The sequence below is a fragment of the Mixophyes fleayi genome, chromosome 6 (assembly GCF_038048845.1).
Source record: "Mixophyes fleayi isolate aMixFle1 chromosome 6, aMixFle1.hap1, whole genome shotgun sequence".
Classification (NCBI taxonomy): Eukaryota; Metazoa; Chordata; class Amphibia; order Anura; family Limnodynastidae; genus Mixophyes; species Mixophyes fleayi.
Window position 1 is genome coordinate 202,662,276 of NC_134407.1, and position 27,243 is coordinate 202,689,518.

At 43.8% G+C, this 27,243-nt stretch overlaps 1 protein-coding gene across 3 annotated transcripts in view; it reads right to left on the bottom strand.

Annotated features, from left to right (window-relative positions):
• The window catches only part of TEX2 (testis expressed 2), a 49,179-nt gene extending 39,454 nt beyond the window's left edge, over nt 1-9,725 (bottom strand). The window contains exon 1 of one of the 3 annotated variants that reach the window (XM_075178099.1): nt 9,607-9,725. The gene's annotated coding sequence lies outside the window, so the exon portion shown is untranslated. Of the gene's footprint in view, nt 1-9,050; nt 9,115-9,606 lie in introns of those variants that run through there. The other 2 variants (XM_075178097.1, XM_075178098.1) reach the window with 2 other exon arrangements.
• Nucleotides 9,726-27,243: the final 17,518 nt, after the last annotated feature.

Genomic DNA, 27,243 nt, shown 5'->3' on the forward strand with positions numbered 1-27,243 from the left:
GGACATTGGTCCAGCCAGACTGCAATGGGAGAAGCGCTTAGTATGGCTACGTGAGCCAGTCACACAGCAATGTTGGTTTTTGAATCAGTAGGAATATAGAAACACAACAAAGGAAAGTATTGTCTGAACTCTGAAGAGGAAGTGGTAAACGGGTGGATAAGACTACAAGGGTGATCGAGGAATCGGATAACCTTGCCTAAAGGGACAAGGTTTTTTTTTCCCTCTCTATAACTTTTGTTTACTGTATCCCGATAGACAATAAGCTTTCACTGTAGTTTACAAAATTCGTATGTGACGTCAGTGACCATTTAACATATGACGAGAACACATTGTGAATACACAACTCTACACACCAAACTGCACTAAAAAATGTAATAAAAAAACCCAACAACGAACACATACTGTTGCACACAGGAACCGTCATTAGGTCAATGAAAGAAGTCACAATTGTGAGTAAATAGACAGAAGGTTCAGTACATTCTTATATAGATTATTCTCCAGGTTTATTAAATGTTCTGTACAATAGCAGTGGTCATATTGTACTTCTACATGTCGGGCCTCTTCCTATTGGCTGCGTGACATGACCACTTGCTGCCCAATAATAAATACACAGCACAGCAGGAATTGCAGCTAGGATACGTCCATTAACATCAACAAGTAGCACTGTAATGACAGTGGCAAAAACGAAGCTACAAATAACATTCACAAATTCATATACAAGCATATATGCTTTTCTTAGTGCGCTTCTTAACACGCTAATAAATACATTAAAATCTAAAAACAACAAGACCGGATTTATTTCCTACGCACTGTTGAGCGCAACAAGTACAACAGTTTATCTTGGTAAAAGCAAAACACATGAAATCTCCTCTCAATCATCCGGCGTTAATGTTTCTATATAGCAAAGCTGGCACATTATAAAGGAGAATGACGGGTTAATCACCACTGTCACATAACCCCTAAATGTCAGAAATAATATCACATCTCCTGTCTAGCTCTATTCAGAGATATCATTATATTGGGCCATTATGTTTCTCTGGCTGCTAACGTTCTACGTCACAGGGAATACAAGCATCCTGCCATTCTGTGGCAGACAGAGGTGAAAGCATTAAAGTAAACAAAAATAAAATCTGTGTCGTGTCTCACTGCACTAAAAGATAATGGAGAATGAAAATACATCTATAGAGAGAGAAACATAAATTTACACAGGAATGGAAATAGGAAAACGTATGATGATTTTTCACTGATTTGGTAAATCAGAGAGGGTTTTGGTGGCCGGCTGAGGACAGACAGGATGGGTGAGCAGTACCCTTACATTGTGGGAAAACAGAGAGCCCTGATTACGTGTGGTGTGTATTTCCTCTCTGTCAGAACAGGTTGGACTGGTTAAATCCCAGGTCATAGTGAGGAGCTAACACAATGTTTACTGAACACCTGCAACACACAAGCTGTAAGCCCGGTGAGAGGACCGGCAGACTAGGCAGACGTGGCATGATCCAGGGCAGAGGACCGGGAGACTAGGCAGACGTGGCATGAGCCAGGGGAGAGAACCGGGAGACTAGGCACACGTGGCATGAGCCAGGGGAGAGGACCGGCAGACTAGGCACACGTGGCATGAGCCAGGAGAGAGGACCGGCAGACTAGGCACACGTGGCATGATCCAGGGCAGAGGACCGGGAGACTAGGCAGACGTGGCATGAGCCATGGGAGAGGACCGGCAGACTAGGCACACGTGGAATGAGCCAGGGCAGAGGACCGGCAGACTAGGCACACGTGGCATGAGCCAGGAGAGAGGACCGGCAGACTAGGCACACGTGGCATGAGCCAGGGGAGAGGACCGGCAGACTAGGCACACGTGGCATGAGCCAGGAGAGAGGACCGGCAGACTAGGCACACGTGGCATGAGCCAGGAGAGAGGACCGGCAGACTAGGCACACGTGGCATGAGCCAGGGCACAGGACCGGCAGACTAGGCACACGTGGCATGAGCCAGGAGAGAGGACCGGCAGACTAGGCACACGTGGCATGAGCCAGGAGAGAGGACCGGCAGACTAGGCACACGTGGCATGAGCCAGGGGAGAGGACCGGCAGACTAGGCACACGTGGCATGAGCCAGGAGAGAGGACCGGCAGACTAGGCACACGTGGCATGAGCCAGGAGAGAGGACCAGCAGACTAGGCACACGTGGCATGGGCCAGAGGAGAGGACCGGGAGACTAGGCACACGTGGCATGATCCAGGGCAGAGGACCGGCAGACTAGGCACACGTGGCATGATCCAGGGCAGAGGACCGGCAGACTAGGCACACGTGGCATGAGCCAGGGCACAGGACCGGCAGACTAGGCACACGTGGCATGAGCCAGGGGAGAGGACCGGCAGACTAGGCACACGTGGCATGAGCCAGGGGAGAGGACCGGCAGACTAGGCACACGTGGCATGAGCCAGGGGAGAGGACCGGCAGACTAGGCACACGTGGCATGAGCCAGGGGAGAGGATCGGCAGACTAGACACACGTGGCATGAGCCAGGGGAGAGGACCGGCAGACTAGACACACACGGCATGAGCCACAGTAGTGGACTGGCAGACTAGGCACACATGGCATGAGCCAGGGGAGAGGACCGAGAGACTAGGCACACATGGCATGAGCCAGGGGAGAGGACCGAGAGACTAGGCCACGTGGCATGATACAGGGGAGAGGACTGGGTGACTAGGCACACATGGCATGATCCACGGGAGAGGACCGGGAGACTAGGCACATGTGGCATGAGCCGGCAGACTAGGCACATTAGGGGCAGTGGGTGTGGATGCCCCTCCCCATGAACTTCACATGAATTTGGTGTTAATGGAAGAGTCTGAAAATAATCAAAGTGGTACAGACAAACAGAGGATTCTGTGAACGGTGCTTGTTTCAACATCACCCAAAACTACATTTACCTTGTTTGAGATCAGTGTTTTAGAAGAAGCCTCTTTGGCTTAAGTAGATTTCTGCCTACTAAAGGGACAATCATTATTTCAAAAGCAATCATTGTTGAAGATGAATCTACATGCCCAGTAAGCACTGGCACTCCCATGTTCACAAGTCAGTGCTGGGTAATGTTATGCAAGTAGTCTCCAAGTTTTCACGATCATTTGACCACTAGGGGACCTATTCTGAATGAAGATGAGCAGCCTGACAGTTTACATTCACACAAGTACATACAAACATGTATGCAAGAGGACTTGTTCTCAAATGTTCTATTGAATGTTTATACACATAGAAACACACTAAATAAAGGTATTTCCACATAGGAAAAAGCACTGATCTACACACTGTTAAAGCGTCACCCTGGATCGGAGACCTAAAAGCCGTAAGAAACAATATATTATGAGCGCTGAGATTTCTGGCCCAGCTTGAATTCTCTCTCTCTCAGCAGAATGAATAATTAATGAAACAGACAGAAGTGTCCTGCGTCATTCCAGGAAGGAGTTAATGTGCAAGGAAAGTAACGCGGTCTCACTCTCCCAGCAGCATTGGAGACAAAGACATGTACTGCGCGAGGTCAGTCGCGTATTAGCAAAGTTACATTTTACCGGTGTTCAATTTCCGTGCGTGCAATATCGCGTTTTCTCTTTTCCTCCATTATAAAGAATTCCCAGATGTATAGAGATAAATCAATAAATATTGGTTACATATAAAGCAAGGCCAGAAAAACAGAACTACAGAGTCTGACATATAAACATGGCAGCTTCCAGCCAGCAAAGGATTGTATAAATCAGTTCACAGATACCAATTTTTCCAGAGATAAACTATGGTTGGTTACCTATGGAAATGACGTAACATATTTCAGTCAGAAATAAGGACAATCTCCCAAACAACCTGTGACATTGCATGAGGAATTGTAACCTAACAGGGTAAAACAACACATTTAAATTCATATAAAGAATAAATCAGGCAGTAATGAGGCTAGATAATAATAGGATGAGACAATATCTATGTGGGTAACATTAAACTAAACAATACTGCATTGTTTAAAGAGAAGTGGTTCAGAATTTTTACTCAGGGAATAACTATACTGTAGTATACTGTGATTAGAGACGTCAACTATTTTGCATTTTATCACTTGCCTCAACCATCATCATCACCATTTATTTATCTAGCGCCACTGATTCCGCAGCGCTGTACAGAGAACTCACTCACATTAGTCCCTGCCCCATTAGAGCTTACAGTCTAAACTCTCCAACACACACACGTCAATTTTGATAGAAGCCAATTAACCTACCAGTATGTTTTTGGAGTGTGGGAGGAAACCGGAGCACCTGGAGGAAACCCACGCAAACACGGGGAGAACATACAAACTCCACACAGATAAGGCCATGGTCGGGTATTGAACTCATGACCCCAATGCTGTAAGGCAGAAGTGCTAACCACTTAGCCACCGTGCTGCCCCAAGTATGTACGTACGTACGTACGTACGTACGTACGGTGAAAACAGGCAAAGTCCTCTTATGCGGTGAAAACAGGCAAAGTCCTCTTATGCGGAATGACTCTGTGATATAGGGATCTTCTCATTCTAGGATGTCAGTGCCTTGTGTAATTGTTTCAGATCTGTGATATTAGCATTAGGGGAGGACTTGAATGGATGAGCAGAACTAGAAAACATGAGAAAAAAAATGGCAAAATGACATTCATCTAACTAAAGCTGGATACACACTCTAGTAATTTACTGCAGACGCCGATTTTAGTAACGATTTTACCAACGACAAAGTCCCGATGATCCTATACGATTTACCTTCAGATCTGTGCTTTTCATCGGTCATACCCATCTGCTGAAAAGATTGTGACTCTGCACACTGCAGATATCAGCCTACACGAGTGTGTAGTTAGTAAGTGCATACACACTTCCACAGTTGCTCAACATCGTTTCATCGTTGATCGTGACGTTTATAAAACCAAATCAAACAATACGATGTGCACTGGTGCGATAGAACATGATTGTGGGAGCGTACACAGCTTCCCCCAAGAGGGTATCACCTGTGGATTGCAGTGTACATGCCAGGGCGGAGGCAAATTTACTCAATGGCACTCAGTACCTTAACCCTTCCTACAGCTCCTCCAATCTCAGCAGAAACAAGTAGTGAATGGGGCAAGGGGGATATGAAGAGGGCATATCTATAACACCCAGAGGCAAGACGTAGAGACATAACTAGTGAGACACAGATAAGATTACATTGTCAGGAGGGTCATATTTCTTTACACAACTAGAAAAACAAGTCTGTGTTCTTCCTCTCGTTTTTACAGGATGTCACTGGCATTAAAGAGAGTCTGTCAGAAAAGAAGAGAGAGGACCGATACAGGAGGGAAATAAATGTCCATCGTTTACCAGGGGCTGAGCTAGCATTTTTTTTTTTTTTTTTTTTTTTTTTTAGGGGAGGTGGGCATTTAGCAGAGCCCCAGCTTCTCCTTAACTCTGATTGGTGGATAGGTTGCACCTTATCTCATTTAGAAAACACTGGTCCAATGCTGACGCTATCAGCATTGTTGCTCTATGCCCCCTTGCCTGCTAAGCTTACAATCATTATAGGAAAATAATAGAAAATTATCTGGTGGAGATGACATCAGTGTGTTCTCTTCTTTGCAAACAATAGGAAGAGATCATCAGACTCAGAAAGTAGAGAGTGAAAATGGATTTCAGCACAGTATGAATGATACAAAGAGCTACTTCACATATAACAGTCTTCTTATAGATGCAGCCGTCTAGAGTGCGTTCTTGTCGCAGACGATCACATGACTCCGAGTTAGTCACCACAATTCTGGTCAGAAACAGGGCTTTTGTTGACATTAATTCCGAGGCAAACAATATTATGTGCTAGATTAAGGATTGTGTGTCGACAATTGGCCATATAAATTGTGCTTATGAACATTGAGAGGAATGACGGCTCCACTCCGTGCCAGGGTGACGTGACGATCGCAGGGTTAAGCAGGGTAAACATATGAGGATTAATTTACAGTTAGGAGCAAATCAAAAAGAAAAGCAGATTGGAACCTTGGGAGGTTTGGGATAAAGTTTCCCATTGTTTGTGTGCTATATGCAAAAGCAGACAGCATTTTCCATGTATTAACAAAAAATAAAATAAATGCATTTCCATGCCTTGCATCGCAACATGGTTTGTCATGAGGCTAAATCTTGGCAACCCTGATAACTGTGACACAAGATAATTATATACAGGTATAGAAAACAGGATTAGAAGCCAGTTGCACAATAATTGGAGCCAGTGGGGTGGAGTACATTTCCTTAAATATCAGGCAGCAGCATTGTAATGGTAGAATACGGCTCCTGGGATGTTACCCAGCCCTGTCATTAATAAGCATAAAAATGTCATCAAATTAGGAGTGTGACCCAGGGACCTAAAATGACATCAATATCAAAATATCTACAATATGCCTTTATTGTAAAACAGCAACATAAACTGTACAACAAAGAATATATATAACAACACCTCTTACTGCATACAGAATTGTATAGTGCCATAGAATAGTCTGTGATAATGTATAGAGCCATACGTACCTTCACTGACTGCTATCATATGCCTGCAAGTAAATGCCTATACTCCTGGCCGAAATGTGTTATTATACCGTGTTGTTTAACCAGGAACAAAATCATGTGGCTCTCATGCACATGTCTTATCACAGGGGAAAAATCTAATCTCAAACAGACTGGAGAATTGTGGGTAATTATGGTACCACAAATAGTTAAAGTCCAGTATGACTTCACATCTAATGGACTTTGACCTGTATAGGATACACCATGGTGACTAAGGCCTATGACCAGTGCATCTGGCGCGTGTGTGTGTGTATACATACATATATATATATATATATATATATATATATATATATATATATATATTATATATATATATATATATATATATATATATATATCTCACCTGCTGTTATACGACATAAGGGCCATAACCGAGGGAAGTAAAGGCTCATTCATGTTTTCATGGAAAAACTGACAAGCTTCAAATACAGGTTGCAAATTATAGAATGGATAATATAACCCTAGTGTAATTGATAAGGGTATTACAGGTCACAGAGGAGTATCTAGACTTGACATAGTAGTAAACAAACTGCCTTATACGTGTGTTTGTTTGGAGATATAATCAGCTTTAGAAAACATACGTACCTCAGAATTAGCACAAAGACTCTCATTTAACAAGTCACAGACTTGTTTTTAAACAATACCATCCACACCACCCACTGGACACAGCTCTGCGTTATTCAGACAACGGCTGACCGCACGTGGGAAACATTCAATGGAAATGAGGCACGGATGACTAACATGTACAGAAAGAGTTGAATAAATAAGAGTAATGGAGTCAGATAGGTTTCTCCTCATCTGCCCTTTAAGCAAAAGTAAATTCTTACATTTCCACCAAATTACTACTGAATGAATCACATTTTCAAAATATTCAGCAATGGCTGGTTAATTATTTACCCAACATACAAATCTCTGCACTTTAACTCATTGCGGGGAGGGATTTTGCTTTTTGTTGTTTTATTGAACATTTATGGAAAAATACAAGATCAACGATACTTCATTTTATAGAACCCCCAATCAGTGGACAGCGTTCTGCTGCAAATCAGTTTATTATTTAAATGTGACATTGTCAGTTAAAATATTATAAAATGACCTCACCTAAGGTATGCCATGGTGCACAATGGCTGCCTACTTGTAGTCTAATTTTAGTGACAGTGTAAATACCAAGAAAAATGGAATGTGAGTTAAAGGCCACTAAACCAAAAACAAAAATTGCCTTTCATAAAGAAGCTATTAACACCAGTCAAAGATATAAATGTAAAAATGTATAAATGTAAAAGTTTCTGGAACTTAAAAATTGAAATAATATTTGACATTTAGCTTTAGTGCAAGCTATTGGAGCACAGTGGTTAGCATTCCTGCCTCACAGCACTGGGGTCATTGACTTTGATTCCACCTATATTGAGCTTTCTCCAGGTGCTACGGATTCCGCCAACAGTCCCTAAAACATACTGGTAGATTCACTGTCTTCTGACAAAATGGACTTATGTGATGACATATGCTTTATACAGCGCTGTAATAAGTTTGGCGCTATATCAATAAATGATAATTGCCGTCTGTTATCAGCCATTTTAGGCTGGGAAGGACTCAATGAGATTACGGTCAGGAAGTCTGCTGCCTGTAGGATTATATCTCAGGCTAAATGGCCCTTAAAAGCCTCTTGTGCTTACGATTCTAGTTCATTTGGGAAAGACCACATAGTCATCATCATCATTTATTTATATAGCGCCACTGATTCCGCAGAGCTGTACAGAGAACTTATTCACAGTCCCTGCCCCATTGGAGCTTACAGTCTAAAGTCCCTAACATACACACACAGACAGACAGAGAGGGAGAGAGGGAGAGACTAGGGTCAATTTTGATAGCAGCCAATTAACCTACGAGTATGTTTTCAGAGTGTGGGAGGAAACCGGAGCACCCAGAGGAAACCCACGCAAACACAGGGAGAACATACAAACTCCTCACAGATAAGGCATTGGTCGGGAATTGAACTCATAACCCCAGCGCTGTAAGGCAGAAATGCTAACCACTGCACCACTAATAGAATAAAACAGTACAGTAAAAAAAGCGCTCCTTGCTGTGATTCATGTAAGGATTTGGGTGAACTAGAGAGAAGTACATGTCTAAATTTCCTAGCAACAAAACACTTATTGGAAGAGACCCTCATGTGTGTATTGCATGTATGTGCAGCCCAGACCCGTGCGCTCTACACACAAGAACGCACCGGCCCATGCGCTGCATGCACAACTGGACTAAAATATTCCAGGATAAAATCCGGAATTAACAGTGACTGGAGTAGCTAGGTGTTGTACAGAAATGCTATAGGATTATACACAGAGAGGAGGTTGTGCGGATAAAGGAATGGGAGGCGGGGGTAGGAACAGGGAAACAGAACATCCACATCATCCTTATTTCATGGCTACTGCCGCTCTGTGGCTGTATATACAGCGCAATCAGGATAAACTTACCACAACTTCTAGGGCACCGCTGCTGACATAGCTGGTGACTGAACACAGGTTAGATAGACATCTACAGTGTTACTGTGTATCATGTTACCAGTTACACACATACTGTGTCAACACTGTCACATGTCATATGTTGCACTGCTGCCAAGTGTCTGAGACATCTGGGAGGATACTGCAGGCAGATCAACAGCACAGACTGACACATGCAATAATGTCATATAATAAACCCATTATAAATCAACTGGAGGTGCCCTCACTCTACAACATGTGATAGTATCAGATCATCACAATGTGTCAACCAGTCTTTGTCACATTGCAACATGTAGTAATGTAATATGAGGTCCCGACCATGGTTCATCCAGAGGCTCTGAGCCATGTAACAAAATATAGTGATAACATGTAACATGACTACAACATGTGATACCCAGCACTGATAGGACCTATGTGCACCTCTAGGACACAGGGGGAAGATACTGATAGGGTGGAACCTCCCAGCCCTCCCCTGTAGGGTGTTATTGGGGTGTGTGCCCGGGTGTACCGGTGCTGGGGTGTCACTCACCACCTCCGTGTCTCATGTCCCCGCCGCCAGCCCCGGGCTCTCGGGTCTCTGCTTTGGGCCGCCTAACAAGCAGCAGCAGTCACAGCCAATCGCTCGCCGATCCGCCGATCTGTCCTCTCGGTGGCTGATTCACCCGGCCTGGATACCTGGCTTGCGGGCCGCGCCTCGCTCCGGCTGTGCTCGATGCTGATTGGCTGAAGTAGAAAGCGCGTCTAATGGACTAAGGAGGATGAGTGACAGCTGGATTGGCAGTGACTTGTCACATTCCGGAACTTTTACCGGATAACCTCCATCCAGTACATAATACAGACACCAACAGGATCCCCTCCATCCAGTACATAATACAGACACCATCCCTAACCCCTCCATCCAGTACATAATACAGACACCAACAGGATCCCCTCCATCCAGTACATAATACAGACACCATCCCTAACCCCTCCATCCAGTACATAATACAGACACCATCCCTAACCCCTCCATCCAGTACATAATACAGACACCATCCCTAACCCCTCCATCCAGTACATAATACAGACACCAACAGGATCCCCTCCATCCAGTACATAATACAGACACCATCCCTAACCCCTCCATCCAGTACATAATACAGACACCAACAGGATCCCCTCCATCCAGTACATAATACAGACACCATCCCTAACCCCTCCATCCAGTACATAATACAGACACCATCCCGACCCCCTCTGTCCAGTACATAATACAGACACCAACAGGATCCCCTCCATCCAGTACATAATACCAACACCAACAGCATCCCCTCCATCCAGTACATAATACAGACACCAACAGGATCCCCTCCATCCAGCACATAATACAGACGCCATCCCTAACCCCTCCATCCAGCACATAATACAGACACCATCCCTAACCCCTCCATCCAGTACATAATACAGACACCATCCCTAACCCCTCCATCCAGTACATAATACAGACACCATCCCGGACCCCCTCCATCCAGTACATAATACAGACACCATCCCTAACCCCTCCATCCAGTACATAATACAGACTCCATCCCGACCCCCTCCGTCCAGTACATAATACAGACACCAACAGGATCCCCTCCATCCAGTACATAATACCGACACCAACAGCATCCCCTCCATCCAGTACATAATACAGACACCATCCCGACCCCCTCCGTCCAGTACATAATATAGACACCATCCCGACCCCCTCCATCCAGTACATAATACCGACACCATCCCGAACCCCTCCATCCAGTACATAATACAGACACCATCCCGACCCCATCCGTCCAGTACATAATACAGACACCAACAGGATCCCCTCCATCCAGTACATAATACAGACACCAACAGCATCCCCTCCATCCAGTACATAATACAGACACCATCCCGACCCCCTCCGTCCAGTACATAATACAGACACCAACAGGATCCCCTCCATCCAGTACATAATACCGACACCAACAGCATCCCCTCCATCCAGTACATAATACAGACACCATCCCGACCCCCTCCGTCCAGTACATAATACAGACACCATCCCGACCCCCTCCGTCCAGTACATAATACCGACACCATCCCGAACCCCTCCATCCAGTACATAATACAGACATCATCCCGACCCCCTCCGTCTAGTACATAATACCGACACCAACAGGATCCCCTCCACCTAGTGCAGAATTTAGACACCATTCTGAAGCCCTCTACCTAGTACAGAATACAGACACCACCTGATCCCCTCCATCCAGTACATAATACAGACACCAACAGGATCCCCTCCACCTAGTGCAGAATATAGGCACCATTCTGAAGCCCTCTACCTAGTACAGAATACAGACACAACCTGATCCCCTCAATCCAGTACATAATACAGACATCATCCCGAAGCCTTCCATCCAGTACATAATACAGACACCCAACCTGATCCCCTCTACCCGGTACAGAATACAGACACCCATACTGATCCCCTCTACCCAGTACAGAATACAGACACCCAGCCTGATCCCTTCTACCCAGTACAGAAAACAGACACTCAACCTGATCCCCTCCACCCAGTACATAATACAGACACCATCCCGACCCCCTCCATCCAGTACATAATACAGACACCAATAGCATCCCCTCCACCCAGTACATAATACAGACACCATCCCAAACCCCTCCACCCAGTACATAATACAGACACCAATAGCATCCCCTCCATCCAGTACATAATACAGACACCAACAGCATCCCCTCCACCTAGTGCATAATACAGACACCATCGCGAACCTCTCCATCCAGTACATAATACAGACACCATCCTGAACCCCTCCATCCAGTACATAATACAGACACCAACAGCATCCCCTCCACCTGGTGCATAATACAAACACCATCCCGAACCCCTCCATCCAGTACATAATACAGCCACCATCCAAAACCCCTCCATCCAGTACATAATACAGACACCATCCTGAACCCCTCCATTCAGTATATAATACAGACACCAACAGGATCACCTCCACCTAGTGCAGAATACAGACACCATCCCGAACCCCTCCATCCAGTACATAATACAAAAACCAACCTGATCCCCTTCACTCAGTACATAATACAGTCACCATACAGAACTCCTCTACCTAGTACAGAATACAGACACCAAACTCCTCTACCTAGTACAGAATACAGACCCCCAACCTGATCCCCTCCATTCAGTACATAATATAGTCACCATACAGAACTCCTCTACCTAGTACAGAATACAGACACCAACAGGATCCCCTCCACCCGGTATATAATACAAACACCATCCTGAACCCCACTACCTAGTAGAATGCAGACACCTGAGAAATGTGATTTTGCTAAGCTGATGCCATCTTGTTGCCTTATAACTATTTTGTACTCTTATAGCTTAAAGACAGATTAGATACTGCTAGTTTGTAGGAGTTATTCATTGTTTGCAAGAAACTATGCCCATGACCTTGGATATAGCAGGCAGGAGATACAGTAACTTTCCCTGGGGAGAATTCCTGTGTGAAAATGTGAGAATGTAGCAAGATCTGTGTGAAGGAAGCATGAGTGGTTAAAACCTTTTGGAGCGTAGTTTTCTGTAGTACGTGATTTTGTGCTATATAGAAATGGACTTGTAACTAATAAATCAGAGCTAATTGTACACGCAGAACTTGCAGTGTATTTTATTCTCTCCGGCTGGTGAGCTCATAAACTGATAAACTGACACTTACAGGTGAACAATCTGATTTAGATTTGACACACCCAACAGGATCCCCTCCACCCAGTACATAATACAAACACCATCCTGAACCCCTCTACCTAGTTCAGAATACAGACACCCAACCTGATCCCTTCCACTCAGTACAGAATACAGACACCCAACCTGATCCCCTCCACCCAGTACATAATACAAACACCACCCCGAACCCCTATACCTAGTTCAGAATACAGACACCCAACATGATCCCTTCCACTCAGTACAGAATACAGACACCCAACCTGATCTCCTCCACCCAGTACATAATACAAACACCACCCCGAACCCCTATACCTAGTTCAGAATACAGACACCCAACCTGATCCCTTCTACTCAGTACAGAATACAGACACCCAACCTGATCCCCTCCACCCAGTACATAATACAAACACCACCCCGAACCCCTATACCTAGTTCAGAATACAGACACCCAACATGATCCCTTCCACTCAGTACAGAATACAGACACTCAACCTGATCCCCTCCACCCAGTACATAATACAAACACCACCCCAAACCCCTATACCTAGTTCAGAATACAGACACCCAACCTGATCCCTTCCAGCCAGTACAGAATACAGAGACCCAACCTGATCCCTTCCACCCAGTACAGAATACAGACACCCAACCTGATCCCCTCCACCCAGTACAGAATACAGACACCCAACCTGATCCCCTCCACCCAGTACAGAATACAGACACCCAACCTGATCCCCTCCACCCAGTGCAGAATACAGACACCGCCCTGATCCCCTCCACCCTGTACAGAATACAGACACCCAACCTGATCCCCTTCACACAGAAGAGAATAAAAACCTGAAAAGATCCTCCAGATAAAAACAGAATATAGACCTCCCCAACCTGATCCCTTCCAATGAGTACAGAAACCCCCTTACCTGATCTGCCCAACCAAAACAGAATACAGACCCCCAACTTGATCCCTTCCACTATTACAGAATCACAACCTGACCCCCTTAACCTACTCTCTTGCCTGGTTGTGTTCTTCATTCTGTCCAAACCAACTACACACAGATTACCTTCTACAGGTAGACAATATGTGGAGTGCCAGCTGCTCCAGCACTGCAAATCTTAGCATGCTCTGTCGTTCATCGTCTGCCAGCGCATGTTAGGGTTTGCAGTTCCACATCGGGTTGTTTATCCCTACTCTACCTAATCATGCTCCAAACAGTGAGTTGTATAGCACTGTGGTACCCCCACACATGGTACCTCCTCCTACTCCTGTCACATGACCTGTTTTCTGGTATTTCCTTGAGGAAGTTGGCAAGTATGTAATACGTTAGGAGAATTTTAAGATCCGAGCACTGAGATGTCTCTGATTTTCATGCCATAATTAATTCAGATGATAGGACACAGCATTGTTCCTTTGTCGTATGCTGTCTCACCAGCTTCTGGGAACATCATTGTCATCTGCAACTTCTGTCACCGAAGATAGGTGGGTGATCTGCAGTGCGCAATGTCATTAAAATAAGAGAGAGAGCAAGTTGCAGTATCATCATCAGTGTTGGCTCTTCATGTTGTTAAGCAGCTTACATCCTCCTTTATGCACTCATTTTATATCGCATTCTATGCTGAAGTTCTTTGTTTATTGTATTCATCACTTTGGTTTGTTTGATGCTTCAGCTAAGTTTGCAGATTTTAAAGTGGACCATGTAGGAATGAATTTTGTTATTGTTTTTGCCATTGACTAAACAAGGATTGGAATCCTCATGTATTGCATATGTGTATAGTCTTACAGAATGTCCTTATAATACTTATAAGCACCCATAAATCTTCCCGACACTATTATCAGGAACTACGCCCTAAGCCTCCAATGAGTTTGTTGGCTAAGTGGTTAGCACTAAGTGGTCAGCACTTCTGCCTCACAGCACTGGGGTCATGAGTTCAATTCCCAACCATGGCCTTATCTGATTACCTAAACCAGGGGTAGGCAACCCCCGGCATGCGCTTTCTGGCACTCCGGAGCTCTGCAGCTTCCTTACTAAAGCAACCAAAGATAGCCGAAACGCAACAGTCCCATTTTGATCATCTTCGGCTGATTTAATGAAGCAGCTCCATGGTTCCCTTGTGGAACGAATGATGTGTGGATGTGCGTGCTGGATCTCCAGAGAGTAAGTATGAGGCATAATATAAACTTGAGGCACAACTTTGTGGCACAATATAAACTGGGGGCACATCTATGCTGCATAACATGAATGTTTATTTGTTGGTCTCGTTACTGTTAGCATTACCATGATATTAGCATGATAAAATAAGAAATATATTATATATATATACACATACACGTGTATATATACACATACACACACACATACATATACAGACATATATACACACACACACACACACACACACACATTTATACACACATACATATACATATATGCACACACACATACAACTGGCACTCCTGGGCTTGAAAATATTTTTTTGTGGCACACTGATAGAAAAAGGTTGCCAAGCCCTGGCCTAGACCCTATAGATACTCAAATTATATTGCATCCAGAAACCTTCAATGAACCACAGCCTGTGGTTATACACAGTGCCCTTGTGCCACACACTTGAAGGCACAACACATTTGAAAAAAACAAAACATTTCAGGCTGTACACAGAGTACTGCAAGCCATGTGGAAAAGTCAACACCCAGAGAATGTAATAACAGAAGAAAAATAGGCACGTACGACATTCAAAAAAAACAATGAAACCTGCCACGAATGGGAGAGGGGAATTGTTATTTTAAACAAGGAAGACTATATGACTGAAGCTCTAAGAATTCTGGAGAATAATGTAATCTGCAAGGATCTAGAGATGTACACTTTAAAATAGAGCTCGGAGAACTACTTTTAAAGGCCCAAACACTGAAAATTCTCAATAAATATGAAAAATAAATAAATATAAAAAATAAATAAAAAAACGCAGGTTTTCAACTGCTTTAGCGACCGTTTTTAGTTAATGCAGCATTAAAACTTGTGCAATTCAATTGAAAAAGAGGAAACGCTGCCCCCGCGCGTTTATCATTGGTGTTTGGGAGTTGTTAGAAGGGCAGTGTTAAACGCGGTCATGTATAGCACAAATAAAAGGACTGACATACATTTTCATACGTTATATTGCATTACACAATCATTCTATTTAATAATATCTACATTACAGTACTTTCTTTAGCATATTTTTTTATTTCACTATTTTTTACTATAGAATCATCTATAGGGGGGAATTCAATTGACCGGGAGATATTTTTTTAACATTGCGTTACTCCATTTTAACACGTGTTTTTGTCATTTTCGAGCTGGTTCACTTTACCCGCGATTCAATTCCAATTTTAACGCTTTTCATGAAACGGTCCTCTCGCGCTCCCGTAGAAGGTCTAATGAAAGTATAGGGTGGTTGAGAGCCCACTGCGTTAAAAGCTATTCAATTGTTTTTTAATGTTAAACAGACCAATATGCTCTTTTATCTCGCACCTCTTTGGGGTGTGCTAAAAATAAAAAACCTAAGAAAACTATTTGAAATCATGTAATAGTGAAAAAAAGAAAAGATAAACTATGTTTATCAGTAATGCATAACATGTAAAAGTTGATTTTCTTGTTAGGCTAGGCTAGAGGTGAAGACTTCTACCACTAGTTCTGCAAGTTTATGACAAGAACCGCTAGCCTAACACTTGCATGCTGAAGTTCTCTTCTCAACCTGTCACTGTGGTGACCTGGTATAGTTCCAGCTTTTCTGGGACAGGACACTGTCTTTTCACCATGTGGCCAATATAGCAATTTTGAGTCTGTAGTACAGGACGCTCTTGAGGTTCTCTTCCGGCCCCAAGAAAGACAGACCTTTGCTTAACACTGAGCTCTCAACTGAGCCCTGCACTGAACTACAGATGGGTTTGGTCACACAACTTTTCAATGCTAGGAGGTTACGAAACTCTATGCAAGTGGCAGCAGGGATGGGGGTGCAATCACTACAATCCCAGGTCACCTGTCCTATGAGGCTCCACCTCCCGAGGCCCCCACTCTGCTCTGAAAAGTTTATAATGGAGCCCTCTTAGGAGCTCAGAAGTTACACAGGAGGCTAGAGTGGCATTTCAGGGTCCCTGCCCATCTGCTGTGGGTACCGGCAACCACTATTCCATCCCTGACTGGTAGAGAGGTGCATGTAGCAGTACCGGGGGAGAGGTATGTGTGGTTGTACCAGAACAAAGGTGTAGCAGCTGTACCAGGAGAGAGGTGCATGTGGACCAGAAGAGAGGTGCAGCAACAGGACCGATAGGTGCATGTGGCAGGACCAGGATGGGTGTGTGTGGCTGCACTGGAAGAAAGATGTATGTGGCTGCACTAGGAGAGAGGTGCGACGACAGGGCCAGGTAGAATGTGTAAAGCAGGACCAGGAAAGAGGTGCATGTGGCAGAACCAGGTGAGAGATCTGTGTGGCAGGACCAGGAAATAGCTGCATGTGGCAGAACCAGGCATGTAGCAAGACTAGTAGAGGTGTAAGCCCCACAACTAGGCAATAGGTGTGCATGGCAGGATCAGGATGGGTGGGTTTGGTTATGTGATACCCAGAAACTGTTGGGCACTAGGACCCAGTGAACAGGACTGTCTCACAGCATGATACTGAAGAGACCTAATGACCCAGAAAAGCCCAGTCTGTGAGGGCTGTTGGAAGGTTCTGTGTTGTGTGTGACAGGATGATGAGACCGTGGAGACAGCGATTCAAGGAAGCAGAGTAACAGAGAGAGGGCTGAGGAGTCTTGACAAAAGAGAGAATAGAGGAAAACATAAAAAAAGACAGCTCAGGAACTGGAGTGACAACAGCAGTGACCAGGAGAACTGATAGAGGGACAGAGGAGCAGCAGTGAGCAGGAGAACTGATAGAGGGACAGAGGAGCAGCAGTGAGCAGAGGTGGTGAGACGCAGTGAGAAAGAAATCTGAGACTGACATTAAAAAGTGTGAGAAAGTGAACAGTATTATAAGTAGAAATAGATAAAAGAAGAGGATGAGACAGTGAGATAATTTACTTGTTTGCAAGTGACAATTGCTCTAACAGGAAAACAACAAATAATTTCACGTATTTATCAGAATATCAGTATTATTTATTCCTCCCAATTTATAAGAAGAAATGTACTGAACATTTGGCTGATATTTATGTTTAATCACCAACCAGATAAGTGTGATGTGTGTCCAGTGACAGAGACTCTGACCTCACAGTCATACAGAACCTCCATTATAGGTGTAACCAACTGTCACCTAATATACATTGCCCATCCATCTTGTGGTTGTCACCTCATAAGACATTCTCCATCTTGTGGTTGTCACCTCAGAGACACCTTCCATCTTGTGGTTGGCATCCAAATAGCCTGTGGGCTAATTAATTAGTTGTATCCATTAATTAGAGCCTCTGAGGTTTATTATGATGCAGCTTTTCCCTCTTCTCTGATTGGCTACTTTGTGTATTTAAGGCAGGGAGGGCTTAGCCTCCCTACAATCCTTACTGCATCCCTGGAACCGGCTTCGGAGGAGGAAATCCTTATTTCCCGTACTATTCTGTTGCACTCCATGAGTACCCTGGATTTTATGTTGCACAGCATCAAACGAACATGAGAATGAGCAGAAGACCTCATTTCTACTGATTGTTCATAGAGAAAGGAAAATAGTAATTGTCTTATCTGATATGCTGTATGTAGAAATGTAAAAATTGTGTTTAAATCTGCTGTGCTATTTAAATAACTGTTGTCAAAACACTCAAAGGCAGTAAATATTGATTTAGATTAAGAGTAAAATATTTGTGAGTAGCATTGTTTATAAATAGAAAATTGTAATTATATGATATTTGTTGCTAATCATTATTTGCCTCTAAAACAAACATTTTAGTAATATATTGTTCCTTAATAATACATTGGACGTTAGTTTATTTTATACTTGTATTGGGGACCTGAGGGTCTATCTGTGTTTGTATGTTAGGTCATTTAGACTGTAAGCTCCAATGGAGCAGGGACTGATGTGGGTGAATTCTCTGTACAGCGCTGCGGAATCAGTGGCGCTATATAAATAAATGGTGATGATGATGTTTCTCCTCTGTGTTGGAGAGTCTACCAAGAGTCAGGCTCTTCCCTCCATATCTGATGCTCCTGCCCGATTGTAAAGAAATCCCATGGTAACTATAACAGCTACAGATATTGGGACGGCACTTCTTACAATAGGCCCTTTATCATTTTCAGCCGTCGGCCATTGTGGCCCTTAATCCGGCCCTGATATTTGTCCAATCCTCACCGCCCATCTTTAGCTCTTCCCTACTATGCAATCCTGCTCCCCATTCACACTTGCCCACTCTTATTTCTGTCTTCTGGGAGATGCAGATAACACCATTTGTAACCACATTAACTAAGGAACAACATAAACGATTCGTATTATAACACGTCACCATTAATCTACTGTCACTTGCACTGATGTAAAGTGACCACTCAGGGGCAGCAGACACCTAGATATCAACATGTTTTCTTGGTGCTCTGCGCTTTACTGGACATCTCCAGTTCATCTATGACCCTCACGGATATAATATTATTATATTGCAATTATACAGCCCCAACATATTACCCAACGCTGAGCATTGAGGGGTTCATGATACAAACAAATGACATACAATGACATAAAGCAGAAGGTAAAGATTGCCCTGCCCAAACTAACTTACTGTCTTATAGGTGAGGGGGACACCTGACCCATAAGGTAGCGGAACTACAAATTTAGCCACTGGTGAGGAAAATGTGTGCTGCTGTTGTAAGGTGGCAGCATTATCAACCACCAATAATAAAACAGCCATTAGCGACTGGTATTTCTGTATTTCTGTATTTATTCTACATGCTATATGAACTTATCATTGTGGAAATCTTAAACATTCAGGTGCTAGCAACCATAACTGTACCTCACCGTCATATTCTATAATACATTCTTCTCACATTTTCATTAGAGCTTACAAACTATAGATTCATATTTAGTGGGTCTTGTGTTTTTCTTTTGATTATTCAGGGTTCAAAAATAACTCAGAAGTTGGTTCATCTGAGGTTAGACTATTTCATGCGTACAAATGTAAATTTAATATTCATATATATTTAAGACCTACAAGTTTATATTAGGAAACAATTTGTTACTGATATTCAACAGTATGTGCCCAGTGGTGTAATTCTAAAGGTGTAAAAATCTGCCTGGTATTGAGCTTCCAGGATATAGGTCTCTCTCTGTTCTCGTATCATGTATATTAGCTTTTTGAGCCCAGCTACAGTAAGTTTCCTGGAACGTTCGGGAGTATATAGAGCTTGCAACTTGTCTCTGTGCCATACTTGGAGATATTTGCTTTCAGCCTTCCAAGAATGGAAGGGGGTGTGGTGATGCCATTGCGTCACTGTAGCCCCGCCCCCGTCGCAAAATGTGGTATTGCACGTCAGGGGTTGGGATTAACAATGCGAATCGCGTTGTTAAGGCTTGCCTCCACCTGGTATTTTAGAGAGTGCCTGCTCCTCCGTGAGTACTCTCCAAAATTCGGGAGCCTCCTGGATATTCTAGGAGAGTAGGTCTGTGTCTAGTCCTACACTGGATCTTTTTGATCTGTGCTTACTGAAATTTTGCTTAAGTCCTAGCCTGTGACCTTTCTGCGTTCTTGTTTTATACATGTCTGTGTCTTCATGTATCAGTCTCAGTCTGATCTAGCTTGTGTATCATGTTCCATTGCTTATCTTTTGTTTACCTGGTTCAGCTATTGTTCTGCGATGATTGTAGAATATGTTCATGTCACAATATTGTGGAGAAGACTTGCATGTAAAGTTCTGCTGTAAAGGTCTGCAGGAGTTAATGTGTGAAAACTACAGAAGCAAGAATTGTCTTGGATGCATTGAGGCCGATGGAGAGTTGAACGCAAAATAGGGGTAAATTACTCTTAAAGAATAGCACAGAAATATAGGGGCATTTCAATTAGCCGCAGAGTGCATCGGGAACGGTTCCAAGGGCACTCCGTGGTGATGTAACATTGCAGATTTCTCTTCACCTGCCCCATAGAGGTGCAAGGAGAAATCTGCGATGTTGAAGTACCGCAGTACTGGAAAATGTTACTGGAAAATGTGTGCAGTTGCGCTGTTCGAAAGAAAATCGCAGCTAATTGAATACGCCCCATATGCTCCTGGTTAACGACAAGTCATCATAATCAGTGTGTATTTGCACCTGCCCTTTAGGTCCTCCTAAATATAGATAGATATATATGCATGTTTCTGCAGGTCTGCATGACCCACATTTGCGTAATCTCCTTTATTGTTCTGTTAAAACACCCCTCCCAGGGGCAAATGCAGGGTTTGTAGAGGGAGGTTTCCACACCACGCCACCAGTGGGTGTGACCAGCATGCATGGGGACGTGGCTATAACTTTAGACAGTGCTTGGCTGCTCTCCAACTCTTTCTGTCCCCATAATATACAAATATACATGGGCAGTGCCCATGGCACTAGGAAACCCCCCCCCCCCCCCTCGGTTTGCCTATACCTCCCCCCTTCTCCATTCCAACTCTCCGTATACAAGCAGTCATAATGATAAGTGCCAGAATTGGGCAAGTCTGCAAAGGTGCATATCCGGGCACTCACTTTCTGGGCATGCACAGATTGATTTCATGCCCCTTTGTGAACAGCAGCAGTGTAAAACAGAGGACTGCGTGGATGTCACCTTTAATATCAGGGAGGTGATGAGTGACAAAGCTTTTTGTGAAGTCTTTAAAAAAAGATTTTCTGCATATGTGAAATTTTAAAAGGCGACGCAATGAATAAAAAGAAAGCAAAAGTGTTAAATTGATAGTATCAAGTGGACATTTAGTGCTAGATTTACTAAGATGCGGGTTTGAAAAAGTAGGGATGTTGCCTATAGCAACCAATCAGATTCTAGCTGTCATTTTGTAGAATGTACTACAGTGGGCGTGACCAGCATGCATGGGGGCGTGGCTATAATTTTAGACAGTGCTTGGCTGCTCTCCAACTCTTCCTATCCCCATAATATACAGGGCAATGCTGCATGGACTACTGTTAGGTGCACACAGCTCTCCCTTTTCAAGCAGAGCCGTGTGAAGCGGGAGCAGGGTCCAGTCACCTCAATTATACAGTGCCCCAGGCTTGAGGGGGGGAGGGGGGGGGGGTTCCAGGCACTAGGAAACCCCCCCCCTCGGTTTGCCTATGGGTTATTGTAGTCACGTCTGCTGGAATAGAAAGTGCTTGATCTGTACAAAGACAAAGGTCTACTTTCTAAGTTACAATATAGCAAGAAAGAAGTTGTTGCCTCTGTGTTTAGTTTTTACGTAATAAAGTATGAGCAAGAAAAAGAACTGCAGACTGGACGTAAAGCAAAATACGTTGCATGAAGGCGATTTAAAGTCTATGGAGCATCTCTGTGCTATGATGAATTATAATCCTGTACAACATGCTGAGTTGTGAAGTCATGTTTCAGAGAAAGAGACATTGAACATACAAATGGAAAAAGTCTACAAAGATTTCTACTCAGTGCAAAAGTATCGCTCTCTCTGGAACGGACAATGTCACTCTTAAAGAGTTCAATTTTGTGAATCAAATTCTTTCTGACATAATTGTGTGGTGTTTGGAAAAACAATTGCTCAGAAAAGAAATCTGCAGCTTTAAGCAGCAGCAGGTTGAAGGTACAAAGGTGCAGGAACAAATTCTTTAAAATTTGCAGAGTGAAAATGAACATGAAATTAAAGCTCTTAAAGAATGTATTTTGCAAAGCCAGCAAGAGAAACAGACAGTTGTCTTGAACAATGTTGTCTTGAAGAATGTTGTCTTGAAAAATGTTGTATTGAAAAATGTTGTCTTGAAAAATGTGAAGCATTGAAAGTAGCTAGACTGAAAGGAAAACACAAAAATTGTGTGAATGCAGCAGAGAGAAACAAAATTGTTGAAATGGAGATATTAAGAGAGAATGCATAATGGAACATCAGAGTGAAACATAGAATACACAAGGGTGGGGGGCAACTGCCCAGGGTGCAAAGCTGAATTGGTTGTGGGATAATGAATATTTTATGTTAATTTAATTACAGTTGAGAGGTAGAGGCGTTATTTTTCCTTCTTGTCCCGGGCGGTAATAGTTTTAGTTACGGCTCTGTGCAAAGGGAAAAGTGGCACATCAAACTATGGTTTGCAAATAAAGAGCCTCTTTAATTGAATGCTGACAGGTGAAACTTGTGGAGTGGGAACTAGAGAAGAATCATCTGTCTATAAAAGATAGATAATGTGAACAAAGTGTCAACTTAACTAAGACTCTACAAGAGTGCATTGAGGAAATGTATATATACCTTGGCTTCTGGCAGGTTTACACTAAGTGGGCAAAGGAGAGATACAGTGAGATAAAGAGATTAAAGAGACTCTGTTAATGGTGCAACATGGGCAAGAAATGGATCTCAGAGCATAAGCAGAGGGTCATGATAAAGAATTTAAAGCTCCGGCCTTGGCTTTCTCCCTGAAAGAGGTACCATAGCTTAACGCTGAATTAAAAAGATTCCGCAAGCAAAAGGAGATTGGATTTGGTCAGTGCTAAGTATAAGAGAATGTGAATTTATGAAGCATAAATCCAGAGTTCAAACAGAACATGCCCAAATTGTTGACAAACCTGCTAAGCAGCTGGAAAAGACAAGAGAACTTAAGACAATTTCAACCTGGCTGTGGAGAGTGAGTGTAATAAGCTAACCATTGAGGTGGAGGCCATTCTACTGAACAAGATAGTGGGTTCCAGGGAAACCAGGTGGTCTTATTGTTCCCAAGAAACGGCCATAGAAAAATGTTTGTTTGCCAAAATCTACAGTATTTGCAGATGATTCTGATGAGCTGTACGTTGGGGAGAGTCTCTAAGACCATTCGCTAAAGAAACGTGTAATGAAACAGACTAAACTGGAGGTTCAGAAAGCACTGGAGAAATATATATGATTTAAGAAAGTCAGTTCCACCATCACAATGGAAAAATCTCCTAATGTGAAAAGAGTTTTAACTGAGAGTTGGACAAACTCTGAGAGTAAAGATGAGCAGTGGACATAAAATGAATACTATTCTAGTGCCAACTATTGGCTAAGAGGTTGTGAGTTGGGGACTGTGATAGTTGTAGGCTAAATAGCACTAGTTTGCCACCTATTCAGGCCCAGGAATTTGGAATTGTCATGAACTTACCTGTTCCCCGCTCCGCTGCTCTGTCGGCGATGTCTGCAGCCATCTTCTCGGCTGGTCTGCGCTTCTCCTGTTCGCTTCCCCGCACTTACGGGTCCTCTCATCGGCAGGTCAGGTGACTCCTGGGTGGGAAATTCAAAACCTATATCTTCCCTGCTCTGACACACTATTTGTGTCAGAGCAATGTGTTTCCTGTTTCTGGCTCCCTCTCCATGTGTACCTCATTCCTGTGTTCCTGCTTCCTGTGTGCTCCTGCATTCTCCCAGACTCCTGTGTACCGACCTGGCTGCGTCCTGATTATCCTTTGGCTTATCCCTGGCACCGTGTATTGGACTGATTCCTGTGTACCGACTCGGCAGTGTTTCTGGCTATTCTCTGGACTCCTCCCTGGCACCGCATATTGGATCATCTCCTGTGTACCGACCCGGCTGTGTACCTGACTACCCTTGGATGCATCTCCAGTACTACGCATACGACAGATACCGTGCACCGAACCGGCTTCCGTTCCAGACCACCATTCCCTGGATTTCACGGTTAGTGTGCTTAATTTACTTGCACCACCCTGTCATATATTTTCCTGTCTATCCATCACTTAGTACCTTTTCCTTACATCAGTAGGCTAACCTGGGGGCCGCGACCTGCGGTTCTTCGGCAGCAAAACCCATCCTACCTTGCGGTGGTTCTTGGTGAAGACCGGTAGGCCGTTAGACTCCGCGCCCTAGGTAAGCCTGCGAAAATACTGACTAAGGTACCTGAACTGTAACAGGAAACTTCCCCTATAGGATTAAAAAGGTTTGTAACAACACCTATCTGTAGCTCAGTACAGGGCTGATAGAGCAGAGATGACCAGTTGGAAATGGAACCGAGGTCCCAAAGGAATGGAACCTACCAGGCTGAGGCTCAGTGAGCACTGAGTGAGGGAGGCCCAGTGAGACCATTAGGTGTCTTACAAGAGGTGTCTGAGAAGACAGTTCAGAGAGGAGCTGAGAAGCTGAGAAGACACAATATGGTGGTGTGCTCTGCAGGAGGCAGGTAAGCGACACCGTAGATGAGAGAAGCTGACATGTTGGAGACAAACAAGGGATCTGTTCACTAAGATCTATTTCCGAAGATCTCCCTCGGCAAGCAGGAGCCACAGAGAATCCTGTGCTACAGAAATAGAGACCACGGTGACCGGCTGAGGAGGAACCTCAGGTAATCAAGGTATTTGTGTTCCATTGTGTAGCCACTAAAGAAAGTGGTTAGCAGCCTAGCTGCCCACTGGTTACCGAAGGACCAAGCAGTGAGATAATGCCCTGTATGGGTACTAGCTCTTTGTTATTGTCAGATACTATGGTGACAATTAAAGCATTTTGGGTCTGATGCTAAGTTGGATGCAAAATGGATGACGTCTCTTGACCGAAGTGTACAAGAAGACAGGGAGCTTGGTTCTCCAGTAGTGGTTTGGATGTCAGGTTTATTTTTTCTTTGACCCCTGTTATTGTTACTTGCCTGGCTACCTTCTTGTTCAATTTTAAATCTATGCTATATGACCACCCACTGGGAATTTTTCACCCTGACTACTCTCTCATTCTGATTCATAAGTCATAGTCTGTCTCTGTATAACCTCCCAACCTACCCTTCTCCTGCCCTAGAATTTTGTCCTTCCTAAGTTACTGGTCAGTGATTCCCTGCTGAACCAACAATCACAAAGGTATATTGTGACATACAATGTACATTGTGGGAAAGTAAAGTAGATTTTTATTATCTGCGCTTCTCACCAGTGTTGTGTGTAGTGGCTGCCAAAAGATGGGAATGAAAGGGGGGGGGGGGCCTCCAAGGTAAACTGGGCACAAGTAAACCAGAGATAAATCTATGGAGCCCCAAGGCACCTTGACATGACAGAATGTTAAATGCCAAAAGCCAGTATGACAAGAAAAGAACAGACATATAACCTGATGTTGCAAATGTATTACAGGTATGCGGTGTACAGTAATGATGATATGCAGTATCCCATGCAAATATTGTACACATTGAACATTGGCAGTGCCAGGACAGCATCACTGCCTACATGGAGGAGTGGGGAGGAGGGCGGAGAGGAGCTGAGGAGCCCTTTGGCATTCCCGCTCCCGTCCTTAATTGCATCACTTCCTGAGTCCTACATATAAGTGCAGAAAAGACGCTTTCAGCCTGTTGATATTCCTATTTGGAGAACTGTTAAAGATATCCACTGAAGATATATATATATTGCTGGCACATCCATATAACCCGGCTTATACTCCAAGCGCACCAATGGTACACAGCATTCATAATTATGATTATATTTTTGCATTAAATAGCTAGAGTAAAAGGGTTTGGTGTGAGTGTTCATTGAATGACTATGGGAGATTTTTGCTTCAGAGTTTACTGATTGAGCTGTGATAACTACTCTGTCCCTTGTGTTGTTCATGTGAACTGTTATAGTTATCTATGAGGCTTGTGCTGAACAAGTTTATCTAGTTCTATTCGATCCTAGTACAGTCAAATCTTTTCTACTTATTTAATCAATTGCTTTATGATCTAACCCTGTTCTACCAAAGTGAACAGTGCGTCCAGACAGGCAACCAGGTTTAGTTTCACGATCTAAACGAATCTCCCATCCCTGGGGACCTTTTTCATCAGTAAACTATATATACTATGCCAGAATATACCCAGGAATAGCACCATGTGAATATTGTGTGCTTGGGAGCTGGTTTTAGTTCCCCCGCAGTCAGGTCCTGCATTTGGGGCACGAGAGAGTGGAAATTTCCCGTTGCAGCCACCACAGAACCACAATGCTAGAAAAACTGAATACAAGTCTTCCTAACGGCAGCAATACTGGTGATTATCTTTACACTATTATAGAAAAGATGAAAAACAAGTGAATTGACCTACCCGACATTGACCGAGGCTGTCGCTGGAAGTTGAGGTGGGGACTTGCTCTTTTGCAGGTTGCTGACCCATGGGGAGCACAGATTTCCCACTGATGACTTACAGCTCATGCCCCTGGGATCTTACGCTTTGGACTTTCTTCAGCATCTTATCGATTCTCCCGGCTCAGAAGCACGCGCAGGGTCCAACGGCGCACCATGGAACTGACTCTCCTATACTTAGATCACTGTACCTTGCAGAGACTGAGCATATCGTCTGTAACGTGACAAGGTCCCTCGTTAAATTGATGCTCCCTGAGACCTGTGA